At 36.9% G+C, this 24,907-nt stretch overlaps 1 non-coding gene and 1 pseudogene across 1 annotated transcript; both read left to right on the top strand.

The window, feature by feature from the left end:
* Nucleotides 1-1,284: 1,284 nt before the first annotated feature.
* On the top strand, nucleotides 1,285-20,811 carry LOC18009234 (annotated as a pseudogene).
* Nucleotides 14,545-14,651, top strand: LOC112087164. The gene has a single exon (XR_002899930.1). It is a non-coding gene; the product is annotated as a small nucleolar RNA R71 (small nucleolar RNA).
* Nucleotides 20,812-24,907: the final 4,096 nt, after the last annotated feature.

Genomic DNA, 24,907 nt, shown 5'->3' with positions numbered 1-24,907 from the left:
GAGAACGCAAATATAGAATACATAAGTCTACCAAACGCAATTTTTAACCCAACCATTACAAACACAAATTACGCACCACATATGAAAACAAATCTACCATGAACATGTCTACCAAACTCGAAAGCAACTATAATATAAAATCTACCAAACCCGGGAGCAACTATAACATATAATTGTACCAAATACGACCACAAGTCTACCACACATGGTATAAATCAACCAACAATACATAAATCTACCAATACAATCTCAACAATAACTCTACCAACAATACTTTGATTATTCAAACAAGACAATGAAACGAAAACAAATCTACCTCACATAGAAAAATCTACCATTTACCATATCGACCAAATGAAACAACTATTGAAAAGTCTACTAAAAACAAATTAGAACCGAACCACTACGAACAGAAATTACTCGCCGGAAATCGTGTAGGGTCTCTGGAAACCGTTCTCGAAAGACGGAAACCGCCGATAATAATACTTCCCTGAAAAAAATAAGAAAAGGTATACGATTTCTGAGTAAAATCATGTGAACAGATGGATTTCTCTTCCGCCGTTTCCGCCGTTAGTGCGAAACCACCGTTGAAACCCAAACACAACCGTCGCGACTAAAGGCGAAAACAGTTTTCGACATAACCCCGAAAACCCAAGACAAAAACTTGTTCGAGACGAGAATGAACCCAGATGTGAAACACTTACCAGATGAGTGGCCGAAAAAACTTTCGTCGCCGCCGAAATCGCCTCCTTCGTCTCCGAAAACCCTGAATCGCCTCTCTAGTCGCCGAATCGCCTATATCGTCGCCGCCGGAATTAGGGTTTTGAGTTTTTTTGTTTTGTAATTTCTATTTTTAGAATTAGGGAAATGTATTGTATATACGTGTATATACGTATATATATGATTTAATATGAAAATGTTATTATGTATATAATTTGAAGTTTTTTTTTTAAATAGAATGGTAGTCTGGTAATAATATTGATTATTTGGACAAAATGGTATAACACCAACTTTCTAAGGTTAGTCTAGTAAGCTGATGAATATGTTAGTCTAAGTTTGTCAATACATTAACCTTAAAGGCTAATTTGAGGAATTTTGATAGCTAGAACCTAGAGGGTTGTGCTTCACAGTCCTATTTTCCAACACGCTTAATTTCTCTCTTTCTCTCTCAGTCAATGGTTTCAACGTTTTCAGTCATTAGATAAAAAAAGTCTCTTCGTAAATTCTTTATCTCTCTTAAAAGCTTTTGTTATAACCTTCTCTCTACCATCGTACTAGCTAGTGATGGATTTCAAACTTTTCCTTGTGAGTGTTGCTGCTGCAATCTTCACGCTTTTGGGTACTAAAATGTTTTATATGGTTTATGGAAAGTTCAAAGTGCAAGAACACAAAAGAATCGCTACTTCTTCTTCATCTCTTCCATCTCCCCATATTGAGAACTCTGGTTCTACAGATCAACCAGACATTGGGCCAGCGACAAATGATGAGGCCCAGACTTTGCCTCGTAATTATTTACACGATGTCTTTCCAAGCTTTCACGGAGCAGATGTGCGTACTGCGTAGATCCTTTCTCAGTCACATTATGAAGGAGTTCAGAAGCAAAGGAATCAACTCATTCGTTGATGACAAGATAGAGAGAGGACAATTTATCGGCCCTAAGCTCGAAACAGCGATCCAAGGATCAAAAATTGCAATTGTCTTGCTCTCGGAAAACTACGCTTCTTCCTCGTGGTGTCTTAACGAGTTGGTGGAGATTATGAAATGTAAGGAGGATTTGGTTCAAACAGTAAAACCCATTTTCTACAAAGTGGATCCAACTGATGTAAAGAAGCAGATTCGAGATTTCGGGAAAGCCTTCAAGAAAACTTGTGAAGGTAAAACAAATGAGGTTATTGGGAAATGGAGACAAGCTTTGGAAAGCGTGGCAACAATCGCCGGTTACCATTCAAGAAACTGGTTCGTCTCTTCATTTCCACTTTCTCTTAATCTTTCTGAACATATTATAAAACTGTAAAAAGAAAAACAGAGATAAGAAGTTTTAAACTGTAATCATCTTTGTAGCATCTAAATAACAGCCAAGAGAAAGTCAAAACTTTTGAAATGTGTTATGTGAGTTTTTAAATAAACTTTCTTAACAAGATGTATAAATACATATATCTCCCTCTTTTTCAGGCCTAATGAAGCAACCATGATCGATAAGATAGCTACTGATATTTCGAATCTGTTGAATGTTGCTGCACCATCAAATGATTATAAGCGTTTAATTGGGATGGAAGATCATATGAAAAAGATGGAACCTTTCTTACGCCTAGATTTAGGAGAAGTGAGGATGATTGGGATTTGGGGTCCTCCTGGGATTGGTAAAAGCACAATCGCCAGAAGTCTATTTATACAACACTCTGACAAGTTCCAATTGAGAGCACTCATGGTGAATATCAAAGGGGACTATCCAAGACCTTGTCTCGATGAAGACAGTGCACAACTGCAACTACAGAGCCAAATGTTGTCACAGATGCTCAACCACAAAGATATCGTTATTTCTCATCTAGGAGTCGCACAAGAAAGTACTTCTTGTTCTTGATGATGTGGATCGGTTAGCCCAACTAGTTGCCTTGGCGGAAAAAACTAGTTGGTTTGGTCGTGGAAGTCGGATTATCATCACAACAGAAGATCTAAGAGTTTTGAAGCAACATAGGATCAAAGATATTTACAAAGTGGATTATCCAACAAATGATGAGGCTTTTCAAATGTTCTGCATGTATGCTTTTGGTCAGAAGTACCCTGAAGATGGTTTTGCTGATCTTGCTTGGAAAGTTACACAACTGGCCGGTAATCTTCCTCTAGGGCTTCAGGTTATGGGCTCCCACTTTCGAGGAATGTACAAGGAGGAGTGGGAAAGGGCAATACCAATATTATGGAGAAGTCTTGACGGAAAAATTGAAAGCATTTTACAGTTCAGTTATGATGCTTCATGTGAAGATGATAAATTTCTTTTTTGTCATATAGCCTGCTTTTTCAACCATGGAAAGATTGAGGAAGTAGTAGAGCATCTTAAAAAGACATTTCCGGATGTGAGGCAAAGGCTTGACGTTTTAGCTGAGAAATCTCTCATATATATGGAATATGAGAAACCTAGGAGTAATAAGATTTATATTAAAATGCATAGCCTGCTAGAAAAACTGGGTAGAGATATTGTCCGTGAAAAGTCTATTCATGATCCAGGGCAGCGCCAGTTTTTGGTCGATAATGGAGAGATTTGTGACGTATTGATGGACGATGAAGCAGTAAGTTTTGCCTTTAGTGTTTCATTGCATTGCTTATTACAAAATTTGGTTTATTTGATAACTAACTATCTCTACCTATTTTTCTTGGCTCTTTTATTTTTCCAGGGTAGTAGAAGTGTTATTGGCATAAATTATGGTTTTAATTTTCAAGACGAACTAAAAAGTGAGAGAGCTTTTGAAAAAATGTCTAATCTCCAATTCTTAAAGTTAAGTGGTCACGAGACGACGTGGCATCTATCACATGGTTTAAGCTATCTCTCTCCAAACCTTCGATTACTATGCTGGGTGTATTATCCGATGGCATGTTTGCCTCCCAATATCAACCTGAACTTCCTCGTGGAATTAAACATGCCTTACAGCAAGCTTGAGAAGCTGTGGGATGGAATTAAAGTAAGTGATATATATATATATATATATGCAATATCGTTTTTCAAGTTCATTTAAGTGATCTTTATTTAATATCGCTTTTCAATTTGTTTCAAATATTATTGATCTTGCCACACTGTTTCTTTTATTTGATTATATACTAACTAGGTATCTGTACAATCAGCATACAAATCTTATTATAATTTGATTTTAAAAATTTTTGTAATATAACCATCACATTTTTATTTTCAATTAATTAAGACTAAAATATTGTATAAACATAAATCATAAAAATACTAAATATCTATTACTATTATTTTAAATCGATTAATATCAATCATATATTAGATTATTTAAAATCGTATGTACTTATTAAGTAATATTATAATAAACGACTACCAAATATAATTAAAAATAATAATAATAAATAATTAAATTGTAGATGAAAATATAATAAAAAAATATCAAAATAAATAATAAAATCCAACACGCAAGTTTTAAGTTATATAAATACTTATACAAAGAAATTAAGAGAACACTATTCCATTAAGTATTATTATATATATCTGGTTTAGGAGTGTCTTTTTATCCTTGTTCCGATTTATCTAAAATGTGCTCCACCTCTCCCGAATCCTGGAAGTGTAAGAGACATATACATATTGTAAGGTTGTTGTATATACAAAATTCTCCAATTATCATTTTCAGATTACTTACTTTCTCTTAAAAATCAGGGCATCATCAGTGTTAGGATCAAAGAGAAAACAGGAAAAACCAATTGCTTCATGTGAATGGATAGTTATTTCATCTACACGCATAAAATGATTAATAAGAAATATACATGCAGTATAAAACATATATGGGACAAAATGAAAATAATAATGACATATGCTTGATTATCCATATCTTCTTTTTTATTTACACTCCAATCGGTTAAAACAGAAACCGCAAAAGGACCAGTGAATCTTTTGGTTCTTTCTTTGATATCAGCGGTAAATTCTCCGTATGCGATACATTTCAACTTCACATCCCTTTGATTTAAACAATTTAAGTTACAAACTTTGTTACCAAGACATAGTGATCGTGAGAGAAAATATAACTTACTCGAGATCTTTGATGGTAAAAGTTATTTTCTGAACAATCTCTCCATCAAGGTTATTTTCTGTTTCAATGTTGCTAACATTTTCCATCACACTAATGAGATCTACAAATCAATTATGAGAGAAAATTTTATCATAAATGAACTTCATATATAGTTGTCTATATATGTACAAATTTATAGATGAAAACACTAAAAATAATATTATAAGTTAATCTTACCAACATGATACAACTGAGCGTAAGGAACTCTGTATATCTCACCAAAAAGGACAAATTTCATAAAGGGATCCATTGTCAATGGTCGTAGGCTTGAAACTTCTGTCTCAGTAGTGAGAACGATCTGATAATTGTGTCTCGTTGTCCTTCCCTCATTTTTCCATTCAAATGATGTCAAGCCGAATTTATACAATTCAAACCACAGTCCTTCAGTCCCAACACGGTAAAAATATGGAAAGGCGAGGTTACCACATGAAGCATTAATTTTGCAACCCTAGATACAATGAATTTTGAAAAGACAAAACAATTATATATTCATATTAGATAATACTTACATTTTCGTCGACTAAAATGAAATTCAATCCTGGTAAGCTTTGTCGATCATGTTTATTCCATCTTTTCAAAACTTTGACACGGATTTTCCAACCTCGTCTCAATGCATGTAACTCATCAACAAAGTTATATGTAGCCATGGGGATAATGTTTTGAAAAAGTAAAAGAAATGGTTGGGAAGAAGGATTAGTAATTTAAACTGAAATTAGAATAAATTATTATTTATTAATTATTGCAAAACAGACTTGTAAATACCAAAAAATGTGTCTAACAAAACTAATAATGCATCTGGATTATCAATTTTGAATCCTTATACTCGGTCTAATCCATTAGACAACATCTGTATCCAGTCCATCTAATCTCTCCCTAATCCTGAAATTTTAATAACAGAAAACAGATATACATAAGGTTGGCAAATTACTGTTACGCAATTTAGACAGATCTAAATATTGTTTTTTTTCTTCATAAATCAATTTAGACAACACAGAGAAACATACTTACCTATTGCGCAAGGTTAAAATTTCAGCAATCGGTGAATCAATGATAAAACGGGACACACCATCATCATCATGATACTCATCATCTATTATCTTAAATCGAATTGATGATGAAGTCGTCCCATCCTGATCACAGCGTCTCCAAGATGCATAAAAGCTTTTAGCCATCTCACCGGATAATTCACAACTCAAATTAACACCACTAAATTAAAACACGTCACACATAATCAGCTAGACAGAACAAATAAAACGATAATATACAGTTTTAAAACACTCAGCAGACAGTACCGTTTATCCCTCAGACAGAATATTACAGTTGAATATGCACCTCATTTTTCGGAATCATATACATCCTTACATAGACCCATAGGAAGGAACATGATGCTCTCCAGAGAGTAAACCACACCACGTCCCAGATCGACTTACATTTAAGATCCGACCTATCAAATCTTCATAAACAATAAAAACTAAACCATATTAACATCAGCAACATAATAATAACGAAATTCAATATCTAAACCGAAAATAAACACACCAACTAAATAGTCATCATTATAGGCACGATCCAATATCCTTTGAAAATCAACGAAGTCAAAATAAGCGTTTTCACTACACATGAAGTCTTATCAATGATAGTTGATGGTAGGAACAATATTTTGTATCTATGAGAAATCAGTCTACAATTATCCTCTCACTCAATAACAGAAAAACGACTGATAATAATCCAACTACCAACATCTATGCGAGACGCTGCGACATCGATCTCACCATCTCTAACAGTGGCCTGAATTTTAACACTCTGTGAATAAAACAGTCAATTAGACATCAACACAGTTTTATAATATTTTTTCTCATAATATAATAAATACTTATTCATCCGATAATATGAGCTCCAGGGAAGAACGTTTCAAAATTAGCATATGCACCCATCTGTAAAACCTTAACAAAGATAGTATAACCATCTTTGGAAGGTCTCCAACGGGACACACACCCTCCAAAACACATTGAACCAAGAGAAACTGTATAAGTACACACCAAATTCTGGTGTCCCGATATACTAATATTCTTTTCGATGAGTATATCATTCGGTTCGACGTTCTGGTGATCCTCACTATCATCGTCACTCTCAGTCTCATCATCCAACATAACATCTTCATCATCATCTGATCTGCTCAAAGTTTAATCCCTAAGCTACTCTGCAAGAGCACAGATGTGCAGTTGTAGTATGTAGGGGTCGAACCACAGAGACGAGAGATTCGCTCAATAAACCTATTAGAAATTGAATTACGCTAAGCAGATTAATGAGAAGCAAATAGCAATGCAAATAAAGATAAACGAATGCAGTAAAAACGTTTGTAAAGTTCAGATGGGTGGAGATTAGGTCTAGGGCGTTTCTCAGGAAATCAATGCATGCAGAACAATCGATTAATCAGGGTTCAGGTTTAAGCACGGTTCTTGAACTCGAATCACAAAATTATAATTAACCAACTTCCGTTGTGAGAATTATCTAAGTTAAAATCCTAGAATTCCAAATTCCTTTGCAAACCCTAAAGATTTAAACCAGCTTTAATGCTCAAGTTCGATATGTTCACAAAGTATCTAAACCAAATTCCTTTGCGAATAGCTACTTTGCTCACCCTAGGTTCTTTCCAGTTATTCAATTACACTTCTGTGTCAATTAAGCAACCTAAGATCTAAGTTCTAGGTGGCCAATCCAGAATTAGCTTTAAGAACAACCTATGGTGAAGAACTAAATAGATTATGAACCCTAACTAACCAATCAATCTAACATCCAATGAAATCCTTTATGAGAACCCTAAACCTAACAAGCAAACTACTCAGACATGGAGATTGAAGCAATAAACATGATTGAATAGCTTGCAGTAAGCAGTAAATAGATTAATAAACAGGGGTTCGAAATCTTCTCTCTCCGGAACAGAGTTTCAGACTTGTCTCCCCAAAAATTCTCAAAAACAAAAACTCTCTCTAAGAAAATCTAACGTAATCGTAAAAAGGGAATAAAAACCCTATATATATCTCTAAGACACGTTTTGGGCTTCCTTGAAAACGTTTGGGCCCAACTCCTTCTTCAAATAGGAAACAAAATCACGTTTTCCTTATTTCTACAACAAGTGTCGCACGTCACTCTCCATGGTGTCGAGCGTCACTAAAGCACAAAATCCATACTTGACAAATTTGATCCTGATTAAGCTCCAAAGTGCTCCAAAGTCTCCAGTTAAGCTCCAAACGTACCTATGACCTGTAAAGACTCCAAAAGACTCGAAAGACACTAAAAAGACTCTATAAATAAGACTTATACCATGGTTAAAAACCATAAAAACCATGATATATCAACTCCCCCAGACTTAACATTTGCTTGCCCTCAAGCAAACATAACACCAAACAAGAGAAAGAAGTTTGAAAACACAGAGACTCAACCTTTCATTGGAACATCGCTTTTGACTGATCACCTGCAACTCAACTACTGCTTCATCATTCCAAATCGAACCACCATGTACTTCTCCGTAGACATTCTCAGCGTTCCAGATTAAGTCCAAAATTCCACAACATTGTCCATAAACCTTCATCGCTGGATCTCACTGATGATTCAGATGCCAAGAACTTTCTAGATTCTTTCCCGTACTATACTCAAGCAAATCAGTCATACACACTTTGGTACTTTTCTCTCCCCCAGACTTATTCTTTTCGCACACTCATCATCTCTTTTCTTCTCTTTTTCTTATGGGGCATACTCGATAAGGATAAAGCTGCGAGTACTGATGGTGTTTGCCACCAAGTCCCCGAGTTGTCCCCTTACCTTGTATCAAAGGTTTTCAGCGAATAGTGGGGTCATGGGAAACATTCCTACCCCTCACTTCCTTCCTTTGTGTGATCATTCCAACTTAGAAGTGAAATAATGGGATCATTGGAAACATTCCTAGCCCTTCACTCCTAAGCGAAAATCATCTCAATCTTTTCGCCTTTTTCTTTGTTTTTCTTCTTCTTAGCTCGTTACAAGGGAGAGAAATACCAACATTAAATTTCACACAGGCTTTCATTGATCAAGTATGAACGAGGAATCAAGCTCTAAGGCATTAGTCACATCAGCGAGTTAAAAGTGAAGTTCAGTACTTAGCTCAGGTTAGTGGATTCTGTTGGAAACATGGACGCCTCTAGTCAACTGGTCAGCCTTTGGATTTGTCATTAGTCGGATCTAGACTGAATCTGCAGCAGTGGTCACTTAGGTGAAAGGTCAGCACAATAATTCCAGGAAAAGCATCATGATCTCCAACAGGTTTTGACACAACTGACTCTTAAGAAAAACAAACACAATGTCAGCAACTACCTCCCCCAGACTTGAATAACACTGTCCCCAGTGTAATCAAATCCGAAGTTGGTGACAAAAGAAAAGAAAAAGAGAAACACAGGAAAAACAGATAACTTACCTGGCTGCAATGATGGTGACGCGCGACACTGATGATGGTATCGTGCGACACTTGTTTTCCTCGTACCGAATTGCAGCAGACCAATCCGAATTTCTGGTTTGACTCCGGTTTCCTGATTTCCTAATTTTTTTTTTTTTTTTTATATATATAGAGAAAACAAGTGACAAGCGACACCGAAGGTAGTGTCGCTCGACACCAGCCTCTGCTTCACCTAAAACACGAAAAGAAAAACGAAAATCACTGAAACAAAAGACTTATTTACAGACTCACCAGTGGATTGCCTTCCACTAAGCGCTTGTTTAAAGTCATTAGCTTGACTTGATGGCGATTCAAGCAGGAGGTGCACCATCCAGAGGCACGATATGTCCATCCGAAATCTCAGCTTTGGCCCAGTAGTGCTTCACCCTTTGTCCATTGTCTGTGAACTCCCTGCTACCATCTGGTGTGAGGAGGGCGATAGCACCATAGGGGCGAACCTCTTTGACTATGAAAGGACCTGACCATCGAGAACGAAGTTTACCAGGAAACAATTGCAAACGAGAATTATACAGAAGTACCTGATCATTCGGTTCGAATTGCCTAGAGAGGATTTTTGAATCATGATATGCCTTGGTCCTCTCTTTGTACAACTTCGAATTCTCATAGGCATGGTACCTGATTTCGTCCAACTCATTCAGTTGTATCAGTCTCCTCTCTGCAGCAGACTTGATGTCGAAATTCATCAGCTTTATCGCCCAGGCTGCTTTGTGTTCGATCTCCACTGGAAGGTGACAGGGCTTTCCATAGAGCAGGTGGAAAGGTGTGGTGCCTAGAGGTGTTTTGAACGCTGTCCTGTACGCCCAGAGTGCATCGTCCAACTTCGCAGCCCAATCCTTTCGAGTTTTGCCCACTGTCTTCTCCATAATCTCTTTGATCTGTCGATTCGAGACTTCGACCTGTCCACTCGTCTGAGGGTGATAAGGAGTGGCAACTCGATGATGAACTCCATGCTTCCTTAGGAGTTTTTCGAAAATCTTGTTAATAAAGTGAGTACCACCATCACTTATAACAATTCGAGGCACTCCAAATCGAGGAAAGATGATGGTCTTGAACATCTTAAGGACCACTGAAGAGTCGTTGGTGGGACTGGCAATGGCTTCGACCCACTTTGAGACATAATCAACAGCAACCAGGATGTACTTGTTCCCATAAGAAGAGGGAAAAGGACCCATAAAATCGATACCCCAGCAGTCGAATACCTCAACCTCAAGGATGAAATTCTGTGGCATCTCATGTCTTTTGCTGATCTTTCCTCTCCTCTGACAAGCATCGCACTGCGAGATGAATGCATGTGCGTCGCGAAACATGGTGGGCCACCAGAAGCCTGCTTGAAGAACCTTAGACACTGTTTTGAATGTTGCAAAGTGTCCAGCATATTCGGATCCATGACAATGAAACAACACTTCTGGAACTTCTGACTCTGCAATGCATCTTCTGTAAATCCCATCAGAACAGTGCTTGTACAGATATGGCTCATCCCAGTAGTATCTTCGCAGCTCTCTCAGGAACTTCTTCTTTGCATAGCCCTTAAAGTTCTCAGGCTCAGCCTCTGCAGCGAGATAATTGGCAATATCAGCATACCAAGGGTGTTGGGTAGCGGATACAGCAGCTGAACTGGTCTCAGGAAGTCTGTTTCGAATTTGGGAGGTCTCTGTGTTCGCCTGAGAAAGGTGACGCGCGACACTAGTGGTGGTGTCGCTCGTCACTAACGTTCCTCCAACTCGAAAAACCTGCAATTCTTCGTCAAAACTGCTCTGGGACTTGGTTTCCACATAATACACATTCTCTTCTGGCAGGAAATCATCTATGGGTACGTCGTCTTCAACCCTGATGCGTGAGAGATGATCTGCCACACCATTCTCAACCCCCTTCTTGTCCTTGACCTCAATATCGAATTCCTGAAGGAGTAGCACCCATCGCAGCAACCTAGGCTTCGCATCCTTCTTCTGCATCAAGTATTTGAGTGCAGAATGGTCCGTGTGCACAATCACTTTCGAACCCACAAGGTATGGTCGAAATTTCTCAAAAGCAAAGACCACAGCCAACAGCTCTTTCTCAGTAGTAGCATAATTCCTTTGAGCATCATCCAGAGTTCGACTGGCATAGTAGATGGCATGAAGCTTTTTATCCTTCTTCTGTCCTAGAACAGCACCAACAGCAAAATCACTAGCATCACACATCACCTCAAAAGGCAAATTCCAGTCAGGAGGCTGCACAATAGGGGCGCTTATCAGGGCATGCTTGATCTGTTCGAACGCAGCAAGGCACTCATCTGTAAACTCAAACTTAGCATCTTTGCAGAGCAGAGCAGTAAGAGGACGTGCAATCTTGCTGAAATCCTTGATGAAGCGACGATAGAACCCTGCATGACCCAGAAAACTTCTAACCGATTTCGCAGAATCGGGTGGTGGCAAGCTCGTCATGACATCGATCTTCGCACGGTCCACTTCGATACCAGCTGCAGAAACCTTGTGTCCAAGCACAATCCCATCTCTGACCATAAAGTGACACTTTTCCCAGTTAAGGACCAAGTGTTTCTCTTCACAGCGAGCCAGAACCTTGCAGAGATTATCCAGACAGTCCTTAAAAGATGATCCGTAGACTGAGAAATCATCCATAAAGACCTCCATGAAATCCTCAATCATGTCAGTGAAGATGGACATCATGCATCTCTGAAATGTCGCAGGAGCATTACAGAGTCCAAAGGGCATCCTGCGATATGCGAAAGTGCCGTATGGGCATGTAAAGGTGGTCTTCTCCTGATCGTCTGGGTGGATAGGGATCTGGAAAAATCCTGAGTACCCATCGAGGAAGCAGTAGTAGGGATGGCTTGCAAGTCTCTCCAGCATCTGATCAATAAAGGGCAATGGAAAGTGATCTTTCCTGGTCGCTGCATTCAGCTTCCTGTAATCGATGCACATCCTGTGCCCAGTCACTGTGCGCGTCGGAATCAACTCATCCTTGTCATTCTTCACAACAGTAACCCCTCCTTTCTTAGGAACCACGTGCACAGGACTCACCCAGGCACTATCTGAAATTGGATAGATGATTCCAGCTTCCAGTAGCTTCATGATCTCCTTTTTGACGACGTCTTTCAGGTTAGGGTTCAGCCTGCGCTGGTGCTCAATCGACGACTTCGACTCATCCTCTAGGTGGATTCGGTGCATGCACAATTCTGGTGAGATACCTGAAATATCATCAAGAGAATAGCCAAAAGCTTTGCGATGCTTGCACAGCTTGCTCAGTAGTAAGGTAACCTCAGCATTGTTCAAAGAAGAATCGATAATGACTGGATAAGTAGAATTAGAGCCCAGGAATGCGTACCTTAGTCCTGCAGGGAGTTGTTTGAACTCAATCTTAGGAGCTTTCTCCTCACTCCAGTCGGATAACTGCTTCACCTTCGCAGGAGTCTCAAGCTGTTCCACCTGCGATGCCAGCTGCATCACATGCTCGCTGGAGTCCAACATCTTTGAGTAAGATGCTGAAATTTCGTCCAAGTGTTCGGCCTCAGAGGCAAACGTGGTCAGAGCTCTCTCAAGTGGGTCTGTAGGCAGCATCTCATGGAGAAACTCCTCAGCAAACTCTGTGAGAGTATCGACATAGAAGGTCTGACCATCGATGGTGGGCTTCTTCATCAGCTTGTCCATGTCAAAGTTCATCACCAGATCTCCAACATTCAGAGTAATCCTGCCTTTCCTGACATCGATAATAGCACCTGCTGTAGCTAGAAAAGGTCTCCCAAGGATAAGAGGATCCTTAGGCTCCTCTCCATACTCCAAAACCACAAAGTCAGTTGGTATCATGCAGTCTCCAACCTTGATTGGAACATCCTCTAGCACCCCTTCAGGTATCCTTGTCGAACGATCAGCTAGGATGAGGGAGATCCTTGTTGGCTTGAAATCAGTCATGCCGAGATTGACAGCTACCGAATAGGGCATGAGGTTGACACTTGAACCCAGATCACACAACGATCTCTTGAATCTCTTTGTGAAGATAGAGCAATCCAAGACAAAGCTTCCTGGATCCGACAACTTCTCTGGAATTCGGTTCTGAATCACTGCACTGACTTGCTCAGATATCATCATCACCCCTTGTTCATGGCTGAGATTATTGGTTACCATTCGCTTCACATAACGTCTGATAACAGGAGTGATTTTTACAGCATCAACCAAAGGTATCTCAATCACAAGCTTTTCCATCAGAGCTTTGCATCGTGCATCATCAAGCTCTTGCTTGGACTTCCTAGGGCTCCTTGGGTAAGGAACTTTAGGTTTGTAGACTTTCTCCTCTGCAGATTTCGGATTCGGAGCATCAACAGCTTCGCTCTGCAGTTGGTGATGCGTGACACTAGTGGTGGTGTCGCTCGTCACCGGCTCTGCAATCTTAGGAATTTCTTCAGAATCTTCTAAGTCCACGACTTCAGGTGCAGGACACGTCTTCGTGGGCTCAGAACTCAGATTTTTACCACTCCTCAACGTGATAGCACTGCAGTGATGCCTTGGATTGGTGTCAGTCTTCCCAGGAAGAAAACCCTCTTGCCTTTTAACAGAACCTGCAGTTTGGGCTACCTGTGTATCGAGCTGCTTGACATGGGTGTTCAGAACTTCGATTTTTTCATTCAGATCAAGGTAAAGAGCATCCATCTTCCCATTAAAGTCCACGGTGAGCTTCTGCTGACCTTCCAGAATCTGTTCCAGCATAGACTTCATCTCATTGTCAGGATTTTGAGGTTGAGATGAAGGAGTGATGTAGCTTCTAGAAAAACTGTTGCTCGAAAAAGGTTTCTGGTACTGAGGCTTAGGCGTGTAACCAGAGAAGTTCTGATTACTGTTGAAGGTATTCCTCTGATTGTTTCCACTGTAATTTCCACTGTAGCTTCTGTTACCTTGCTGATTACCAAACCTCTGACCCTGAAATCCTGATCCACTGACAAAGTTGACATCCTCTTCCTCAGCTGCACCCTCAGGTTCGAAACTCTCCACCTCCTGTGCGAATCTGACAGATTTCTTACCCACTAAAAGGCTGTGCACAGAATCAAGTTTAGCTTTCACCTCAGCGATCTGCGATCTATCCATGTTCCCAGCTTGCTTCTTTCGCTCAAGATCAGCATTCTTGGTGCTGTTGCTGGATGCCAAGTTTTCGATGAGCTCAACAGCTTCTTCTGGGTATCGAGTGTTGAAGTTGCCATTGCTTGCTGCATCAAGCGCCATCTGATACCTCCAGTCGATGCCTCTGAAGAAGATACCCAGCAACTGCACATCGCTGAAGCCATGGTGAGGGCAGTCTCGCTGGTACGATTTGAATCGCACCCAAGAAGCCTTGAACGATTCAGTAGGGTCCTGAGAGAAAGTCGAGATCTTAGTCCTCAACTCCTCAGACCTAGCATCGTCGAAGAAGTTGTGCAGGAAGGCGTTCCTGGTCTCTTCCCAAGTGGTGAGTGATCCTGGCTCCAACTGCTTCAACCAGTTAGCTGCTTCTCCAGCGAGAGAGTAAGGAAACAGCTTGCAGAGGAGGAAATCATTGGACACTCCATTGTATTTGATGCTGGTGACCAAATCCTCAAACCTCTCGATGTGATCCATAGGGTGCTCATGAGAGTGGCCATGGAATGGGTGCTGACCCACAAGAGTGTAGTACACAGGCTTCAGCTCAAAATCGTTTCTTTGAAACGCAGGAGCGCGAATCGCAGAGCGATTTGCATAGAACTGCTCAGGCCTGTTGTAGTCTCCAAGTGTTCGTCCATGTCCAACTGCAGGTGCAGGTTCCCTCGCATTCCGATCCTCTGGAGCGTTCCTCTATTGTGGAACGATCGCAGCATTCCCACGCGGTGCAGGTGGTGGATTCTGGTCAACAACATCCACTGGTAAAGGAGCTGGTGGAATGATGTTACCATCTCCATCAATCCTTTGGCCTCTCGCATTGCACAGATGACCCTCTCGGTCTCTCCAGGTTCCATCATCATCACGAACAAGTCCATTGGCGTTTTCCATCATTGCCGGATCTCTTGCTTTCCGCTTCGTTCGCTCTAACTCAGCTAGCTGTTCGTTGCTCAAATTCACTAGCGGGATGTCCTTGTTGCTCCTGGTTCCACGAGTATGCATAAACTTGAAACACCAAAAACAAAGAGAGAAAACGAAAATAAGTAAATTAGGTTAAAGAAAAGAAGGTGTCGCGCGACACCACAAGTGGTATCGCTCGACACCAAGTCGAAAAACTTAGTCGAAACTCAAAAACTAGGTTTAATGGCGAAATCAAGTCCCCGGCAACGGCGCCAAAACTTGATCTGCTCAAAGTTTAATCCCTAAGCTACTCTGCAAGAGCACAGATGTGCAGTTGTAGTATGTAGGGGTCGAACCACAGAGACGAGAGATTCACTCAATAAACCTATTAGAAATTGAATTACGCTAAGCAGATTAATGAGAAGCAAATAGCAATGCAAATAAAGATAAACGAATGCAGTAAAAACGTTTGTAAAGTTCAGATGGGTGGAGATTAGGTCTAGGGCGTTTCTCAGGAAATCAATGCATGCAGAACAATCGATTAATCAGGGTTCAGGTTTAAGCACGGTTCTTGAACTCGAATCACAAAATTATAATTAACCAACTTCCGTTGTGAGAATTATCTAAGTTAAAATCCTAGAATTCCAAATTCCTTTGCAAACCCTAAAGATTTAAACCAGCTTTAATGCTCAAGTTCGATATGTTCACAAAGTATCTAAACCAAATTCCTTTGCGAATAGCTACTTTGCTCACCCTAGGTTCTTTCCAGTTATTCAATTACACTTCCGTGTCAATTAAGCAACCTAAGATCTAAGTTCTAGGTGGCCAATCCAGAATTAGCTTTAAGAACAACCTATGGTGAAGAACTAAATAGATTATGAACCCTAACTAACCAATCAATCTAACATCCAATGAAATCCTTTATGAGAACCCTAAACCTAACAAGCAAACTACTCAGACATGGAGATTGAAGCAATAAACATGATTGAATAGCTTGCAGTAAGCAGTAAATAGATTAATAAACAGGGGTTCGAAATCTTCTCTCTCCGGAACAGAGTTTCAGACTTGTCTCCCCAAAAATTCTCAAAAACAAAAACTCTCTCTAAGAAAATCTAACGTAATCGTAAAAAGGGAATAAAAACCCTATATATATCTCTAAGACACGTTTTGGGCTTCCTTGAAAACGTTTGGGCCCAACTCCTTCTTCAAATAGGAAACAAAATCACGTTTTCCTTATTTCTACAACAAGTGTCGCACGTCACTCTCCATGGTGTCGAGCGTCACTAAAGCACAAAATCCATACTTGACGAATTTGATCCTGATTAAGCTCTAAAGTGCTCCAAAGTCTCCAGTTAAGCTCCAAACGTACCTATGACCTGTAAAGACTCCAAAAGACTCGAAAGACACTAAAAAGACTCTATAAATAAGACTTATACCATGGTTAAAAACCATAAAAACCATGATATATCATCATCCTCATCATCATCAGTCGAATCAGCATCGTCATCATCTTCATCTTCATCATCACCATTAACACCTTCCGAGTTATCACTTGAACCATCAGATCCTTCACAAAACTCACCGTCGTCAATAAATCATCTTCAGAATCGTATTCATCTGTTTGGTCCATATCATCGGTATCATCGTGCGACTCGGCATCAAACCCCATGTAATCCTCAAAACCATAATCACCATCAGTACCACGGCCAGATAGCACCTCGGTATCATCAGACTCATTATCTTCTGCATAGATAAACATATGAAAAACAATGTAGTTAGAATTTAAAAATAAATATTTTTAAAAAAGGAAAAAATGGTGTTCAAAGCAAAAAACGAACCATTGAAACCATTAGATTCTTTATTTATAATCCAAGCCTTCCTCGCAAAATTCCAAAGAAAGGTCTTGTGAGCATGATCGCTCGAATTAACATGATCAGAACCTAAATACACAAAACGAACATCAGAACAAACATAAACACATATAAAAAATTTAATATACATAATTATATTACAGGAAGAGCAGAAATACTTCATTTGATCAAAAACTTCTGATCAAGAATAGATATATAATACGCAGAATCAAGATCTATATAAAAAATAAATATGTTCGTAGATTAACATATAGTAAAGATACGAAATTGTAAGATTAAGATACAACACTACGAAAGGTACAAAATTGTAAGATTAATATACAGTACTACAAACCTTCGATTACAGGATTATATGTCCGCAAGGTCCACTCGTCGATAGCAAGATCCATAAGTAACTTGCATGGACAACCTAAAAATACAAAATAATTACTAATAAGTATTATAACTTGCATGAATAACCTAAAAAGGCACAACAACCTTTTTTGTGATATCGACGAAAACGTATGGAGTTATGTAAAGATAATCAGATATCTCTTTTTGATCCATATCCTGGCGATATGAATTCAACATAGATCTTAACTTGCGAGCATAAGCCTGGTTATCAAAACCTATGGACGAAACAAAATTTAGAATCATTAAAAACGTAGAGAGCATAGATGTTATTATTAATTTGAGGAGAGCTAGATATATAGCCGAAGCAGTAGACGAAACTTCCCAAGTAATCATGACTTTCGATGGATGATCAAAGTTGTACTTAGACGAATACATGGTTAGGTTTGCATGCAAATAGACAAACATGATGAATCTTTTCTAAAGAGATCTAAAAAGTTAATGCTATTATAAAAACCCTAGCAAAATAAACACATAACTCTAACAGAGAAACTAAACTGTAAATTATGAGACGATTGTTTTAAAACACTCATATTTATACGTGTAAACAACCTAGGGTTTATTTTTTATGAAAAATACTAAAAGGTAATTCTTGTTCTATATACGATATTATCTTCCCATGAATTTTGTAGTTATTAACAATAAAAAATGTAAAGATTCCATTCTAGATAATAACAAAAGAAATTATGACATATTTCCGTTTGCAAAATATTTAAAACACTCATATTTATACGTGTAAACAACCTAGGGTTTATTTTTTATGAAAAATACTAAACGGTAATTCTTGTTCTATATACGATATTATCTTCCCATGAATTTTATAGTTATTAACTATAAAAATGTAAAGATTCCATTCTAGATAATAACAAAGGAAATTATGACATATTTCCGTTTGCAAAATATTTAGCAAATAAAAATTATTTCCAAACATTGAATTGTAACAAAAATTTAAAAATTAAAAAAAAAATCTATTCCATGACTCGAACCCATGAGCTTTCGCTGAACGGACAAAGCACCTAATCAACACAGCTACCATCTCATTCAGTGTAAATGATATATTGGAAGGTATGTATAATGTTTCTGTATTTCCACGTAGAGTAACCAATCGCCAAAACCCTAGAACAAAACGTAAAAAAAAAATAGTGAATGAATATAAGCGGAGGGAGAAAATATTTATTTATATAGAAAATGATTATGGGTTTATGTGTTTCCTTATTTATTTGTTCATTATTGATGTGATCAACTATTTCTTTATAATTATCACAAACATGGGCTTGTGCTCACTTTTTTCTTGATCTGATCCACGATTGGTTAAAAAAATTGATTTAGAAAGAGAGAAATTTAGAAGAAAAAAAACACAATTAAATTAGTCTAGAACTTGCTACCTATGAGATAAGAATTCAGGTCACTAACCATTGTAGTTTGTGTTTTTTTTTTGTTAACTAATCAACAGTTAAATATATATTTTTATTGTTGACAAAAAAATAGTATTATGTCATATATTTTCTGTAGACTCTACTGTATTAATTATGGAATATTTCTTTTTAATCAGATTTTCTTTTTAATTGCAGAATAATTAACTGACCAATCAGAATAGAGTATTTTCATTAATGGCATAAGTGTAATTTAACACATTCTACCAAAACGACAGAAAAATAATAATAATTAATTAACACCAACCAATCAAAACATAACATCACCTGACCAATCAGATCATCAGAATTTCATTAAACAAAACGACACAAAAAGTTGTGCGTTAAACCACAGACGAATTCACTTCTTAAATACTAATATAGATAGCATGGAAATGTGATATTGCCACAACCTTTTTTTTATGTTTTATAGTGCTAAGTGTATGATGTGTTCTTGTTCTTGTCTGTACAGCAGCTTAGAGCTCTCAAGTGGATGGATTTGCGTTGTTCGAAAAACTTGAAAGAGCTCCCTAATCTCTCAACTGCCACTAATCTCCAAAAATTGAATCTCAGTGAATGCTCAAGTCTGATGGAGCTTCATTCCTCTATAAATGCAACTAATCTCCAAAAATTAAAACTCAGATATTGTTCAGCTTTGATGGAGCTCCCTTCTTCTATTGGGAATGCAACTAATCTGCAAAAATTAGATCTCAGAAACTGCTCAAGTCTGGTAAAGCTACCTTACTCTATTGGGAATGTAACTAATCTCTGAGATTTAGATCTCTATGAATGCTCAAGTCTGGTGGAGCTCCCTCCCTCTATTGGGAATGCAACTAATCTCCAAAATTTGAATCTCAGTTATTGTTCAAGTTTGGTGGAGCTCCCTTCCTCTATTGGAAATGCTACTAATCTCCAAAAATTGAATCTCAGTAACTGCTCAAGTCTGGTGAAACTCCCTTCATCTATTGGGAATGCAACTAATCTCCAAAAATTGAAACTCGGATTTTGTTTAAGTCTGGTGGAACTTCCTTCTTCAATTGGGAATGCAACTAATCTCCAAAAATTGAATCTTAGTGAATGCTCAAGTCTGGTGAAGCTTCCTTCCTCTATTGGGTATACAACTAATCTCCAAAAAATGATCTCAGTGGATGCTCAAGTCTGGTGGAGCTCCCTTACACTATTGGAAATGCAACTAATCTCCAAAGTTTAAATCTCGATTATTGTGCAAGTCTAATGGAGCTGCCTTCCTCTGTTGGGAATATCTTATTAAATGACCATAGAGATCGTTTGTGTATGGAAGGATGCTTTAGTTTGGCGCAAATCCCTTCATTTATTGAGAATGCCACTCATCTCACAAGTTTGAGTTTCTATATATGCTCAAGTCTTGTGGAAGTCCCGACCTTTATTGGAAACCTTCACAAACTAAGCTTCTTGAGTTTTGAAGGATGCTCCAAACTGAAGGTTCTTCCCATCAACATCAACTTAAAATCGCTTGATAAACTTGATCTTAGCGGCTGCTCGTCGTTAAAAAGTTTTCCTGAGATCTCCACAAACGTCAGCGATCTCGGTCTCAGAGGAACTGCAATAGAAGAAGTGCCTGAATCGGTCATGGGATTGTCTCGTCTAAGTCATCTTATACTCAGGGGATGCAAAGAGCTTGTGTCGCTCCCACAACTTCCGGATTCCTTACAACAGCTAGAGGCACAAGATTGTGAGTCTCTAGAGAAACTAGATTTCTCCTTTCGTAATTTAGATGCTCGTCTAGAGTTCGATAACTGCTTCAAACTGAATAAAGAAGCCCGAGATCTCCTCATTCAGAGATCGACTCGTGAAGTTACCGAGATAACAGAGCTTCCCTAAAAGTGGAGTTGAACGAGAGGCATTTGCCTTCGTGGTGAAAGCACGATGTTATATTATGAAATCAATATTGATGTACATCTTTGAATTTGAAGAAGAAGATGTGACTTCGAACAAGCTTTTCTTTGAATTTTGGACCAACGATGACGAGTGGGGGATAAAAGAATGTGGAACAATTCTTGAGTTCACCCTTACGGGTGAATTCATTCATTGACCCCCTCTCATTTTAACCAATGAGAATCTGCCATATAATAAAACTAATTAGAATAATTCTTGGGTTCACTCCTAGGGGTGAATTCATTCATTCACCCCTTTCATTTTAACCAATGAGAATCTTCCATATAATAAAACTAGTTAAAGTAATTTACTAAAATAATACATTTTAAATATTTTTTTAATGAAAAACAACTAAATCCTAATTTGGAAATAATGAACCCAAACATAATATTAAAATGGAAAATTATTGGGTTCATCCCTAGGGGTGAATTTATTCATTCACTCCTCTCATTTTAGCCAATTAGAATCTGCTATGTAATATTATTTTAAAATAAAAATACAAAATAAAAATTATAAGATTAAATACTCAATCAAATATTTTATAAATAAATAAATAATATATATAAAGATTAGAATTTAGGGTTTAATTTTAATTTTAATTTTCTTAAGGTTTATAGATTATGATTTAGAATATAAAAATTAAAATTTAGGATTTAAAGATTATAATTTAGGGATTAGGGTTTAAAATTCTGAAAATAAAACAAATAATTATATATATATATATTAAAAATAAATATAAATAAAATTTAATATTATGTTTGGGTTCACTATTTCCAATTTAGGGTTTAGTTTTTCTTCATTTAAATTTTTAAAAATAAAACAAATAATTATGTAAAAATATATTTTAGTAAATTACCTTAATTAGTTTTATTATATGGTAGATTCTCATTGGTTAAAATGAGAGGGGGTGAATGAATGAATTCACCCCTAGGGGTGAACCCAAGAATTGTTCTATTAAAATTTATGTAGAATTATTTTTAATAAAATTATATTTTTACATAATTATTTGTTTTATTTTCGAAAATTTAAATGAAGAAAAACTAAACCCTAAATTGGAAATAGTGAACCCAAACATAATATTAAATTTTAATAATATTTATTTTTAATATATATATATATAATTATTTGTTTTATTTTTCAGAATTTTAAACTCTAATCCCTAAATTATAATCTTTAAATCCTAAATTTTAATTTTTATATTCTAAATCATAATCTATAAACCTTAAGAAAATTAAAATTAAAATTGAACCCTAAATTCTAATCTTTATATATATTATTTATTTATTTATAAAATATTTGATTGAGTATTTAATCTTATAATTTTTATTTTGTATTTTTATTTTAAAATAATATTACATGGCAGATTTTAATTGGCTAAAATGAGAGGAGTGAATGAATAAATTCACCCCTAAGAGTGAACCCAATAATTTTCCAAGAAGAATGAAGGTCACAGTGAAGACGAAGAAGTAGAAAATGAAGGTGAGAGAGTGACGAAGAAAAACAAAACGGTGAGGCAGCTCTCTCTTGAATTGTATTCCTATTTAACTATATGTTTAATTATAAATGTGATTCAATAATTTTTCAGGACCAAATGCAGATACATCGGTGATCATTCATACTATCTCCAACTAATATTCTGATCTTTTATGTTGTTTTGCAGTTTTCATGCGATTCTGTCATCACAGTTTCTAATATTTTGATCTTTTATTTCTCCTTCCTCTTATATTTCTTTGTATAGAGTAACTCTGTAGCTGATTGTTCCCATTCCAAGGCTATTGATCATCTCCTTGAGTTGAGTTTTGATAGGCAAAAAGGTTATCAAGATTCAAAGGCCTTACATGAACATGGTAACTACAAATCTCTCTCACCTTTTTAAGTAAGAGGTAAAACTTTATCAACTTTCTAACATTTTTTCTTTTGTTGCTTTATAGCTTGCATGAGAAGGAAATGGAATAAATCGCAAATGCACCTCCTCTCTTATGAGGTAATTGATGTTCCTTAAGAGGTCTGGATCAATGGAGACAATGTAGCAGAAGAAGAAACAGATGGAGATGACAGTGCAGAGACAAAGAAGAGGAAAAAATAAAGTCCCTTCATGTTCATTAAAACGGGAATAACTTCAAATGTTGGGAACCGTGGAGATTGTGAAACTGAAGAAGTAAATGGAGATGAAAGTGCAGAGACACATAGCAGCATAGACATTGTATCTTTTAAATCATACATATTGTTGCTTTGTAATTGGTTAGACAAAATCAAACTCAATGAAAATCTACATGTTTAGGGAACAATGGTGGAAAACATAGATATTATTGCTTTGCAATTGCTTGCTTGCTCTTTGCTTTGTTTAATTTCTTTTTCATCTTTTAGTTCTTTGTTTACTTTTCAATTATTGCATTTAGGATTATTACTTAAAAAGCGCAACACTTGCTTATTCTAGCTTATTTCATTTCTTGCATTCCTAGTGAGTTATAACTTAGTTCCTTGAGTATTCGTCATCTAGATACTACAACACTCACTTGCTCTTGGGTGATCTAGAAGAAAATAAAATAAACTTGTGTTTCGAATTGAAAGCATTTTTTTCTTGTCAATTTTGATTTGCCTCTCTCACTGCCTAGAATAGCATTTGACTAAAGTTAGGATTAAGTCTGAACAAGTTAATTCTAGAGCATGGTAATTAAGGTGTTCTATGACATGACATTCTAATTGAGCTAAATTAATCCTCACCGATTTATCCTCGAGTTAGGGAGTTTAGTAGAAGGCGGAGCATGAATCTTAATGATTTTTGATGTTAGTAATTAACGGGAATACTTGCATTTTGATTCTCGTTTTGTCTACACCATATTATTAAAAATCATAAATATCTATATATAAATAACAAATCATGGAACTATCCTGTGCTAACAACGGGTTATTCTCTAATATTTCAGAAAACAAAACACAAATAAAGGAGGGAATATAAGTCTTTGATTAGAAGAAATAAGTAGAAAGAAAGCTAGTGTAGGCAATAACATCGGACCTTCCAGTGAAAAGACTTTTCAAATGTCTAGTTTCTTCATCAAGTCGTTGATCAAGAACAGCTACGTCTACTCTAATTTATTTCTTGCTACTTGCCTGCCATAATCAACATCGAATTAGTCAGTTTGAAAGTTTTTTTAACCAGAAGAGCCATTTTTCAACATCGAATTACAAACAGGTCTGTTTGCAAAAGTAACTTAGGTCCTTTAGACCATGTTTATCAGAGAAACCGAGTTTCTCTTTGATTATTATAATAGTAAAGCTGATTAAAGAAACCCACAAAGAAACTTGTGTATTTTTAATATACATTGCAGAAACCCAGTTTTTTTTTTAAGTTAAGAAAGTTAAGGAGGTTAACAAAGAAAAGTAATGAGAAGAAAGAAACAAGTCTCTCAACTCGTTTTAAGAAGGAGAGAGATGAGAATAATGATGATGAAAGGAGTCGCAGCAACAGAGAACAAAAGGAGGATAACCTAATATTCGATATCCTCAATCGAATCCAAACAGATTAACCCAACTCAAAAAACCCATTTTCGATATCCTCATCTCAGAAAATCAACCGTAGCAATTGGTTTGATTTACGACGATTTTACGACGATTTGGTTTTTTTTTTAAAAAAGTTAAAAAAAAAACAATTTAAAAAAAAAAATTTTTAAAAAATCAATCGTCGTAAAATCGTCGTAAATTGCAACGACGATTTAATTTTTTTAAATTATTAATTTCTAAAAACAAAATATCGTCGTAAAAATGTCGTAGATGGCGACGGTTTTACAACGATTTTCTTTGCAACGAATTGACGACGATTGTGTGCTAAATCGTCGTTAATTCGTCGTTAATTTGCGACGAGAATAATTCGTTATAAAAAATCGTTACTAACTCTGTCTTTTCTTGTAGTGCAAACCGATGTCCACTTTAATAACCAAAAAACAAATCAGATTTGGGGGTTAAGAACAAAAAAGAAAAGATTGGTTGATGAATTAACCTGGAAGAGAAGATCGGATTTGATCGGTCGTTGTGATGAATTTGG

The sequence above is a fragment of the Eutrema salsugineum genome, unplaced genomic scaffold (genome assembly GCF_000478725.1).
Source record: "Eutrema salsugineum unplaced genomic scaffold, Eutsalg1_0 scaffold_9, whole genome shotgun sequence".
NCBI classification, from domain to species: domain Eukaryota; kingdom Viridiplantae; phylum Streptophyta; class Magnoliopsida; order Brassicales; family Brassicaceae; genus Eutrema; species Eutrema salsugineum.
Note: the sequence above shows the minus strand (reverse complement) of the source record. Positions and strands in the feature narration are given on the sequence as shown.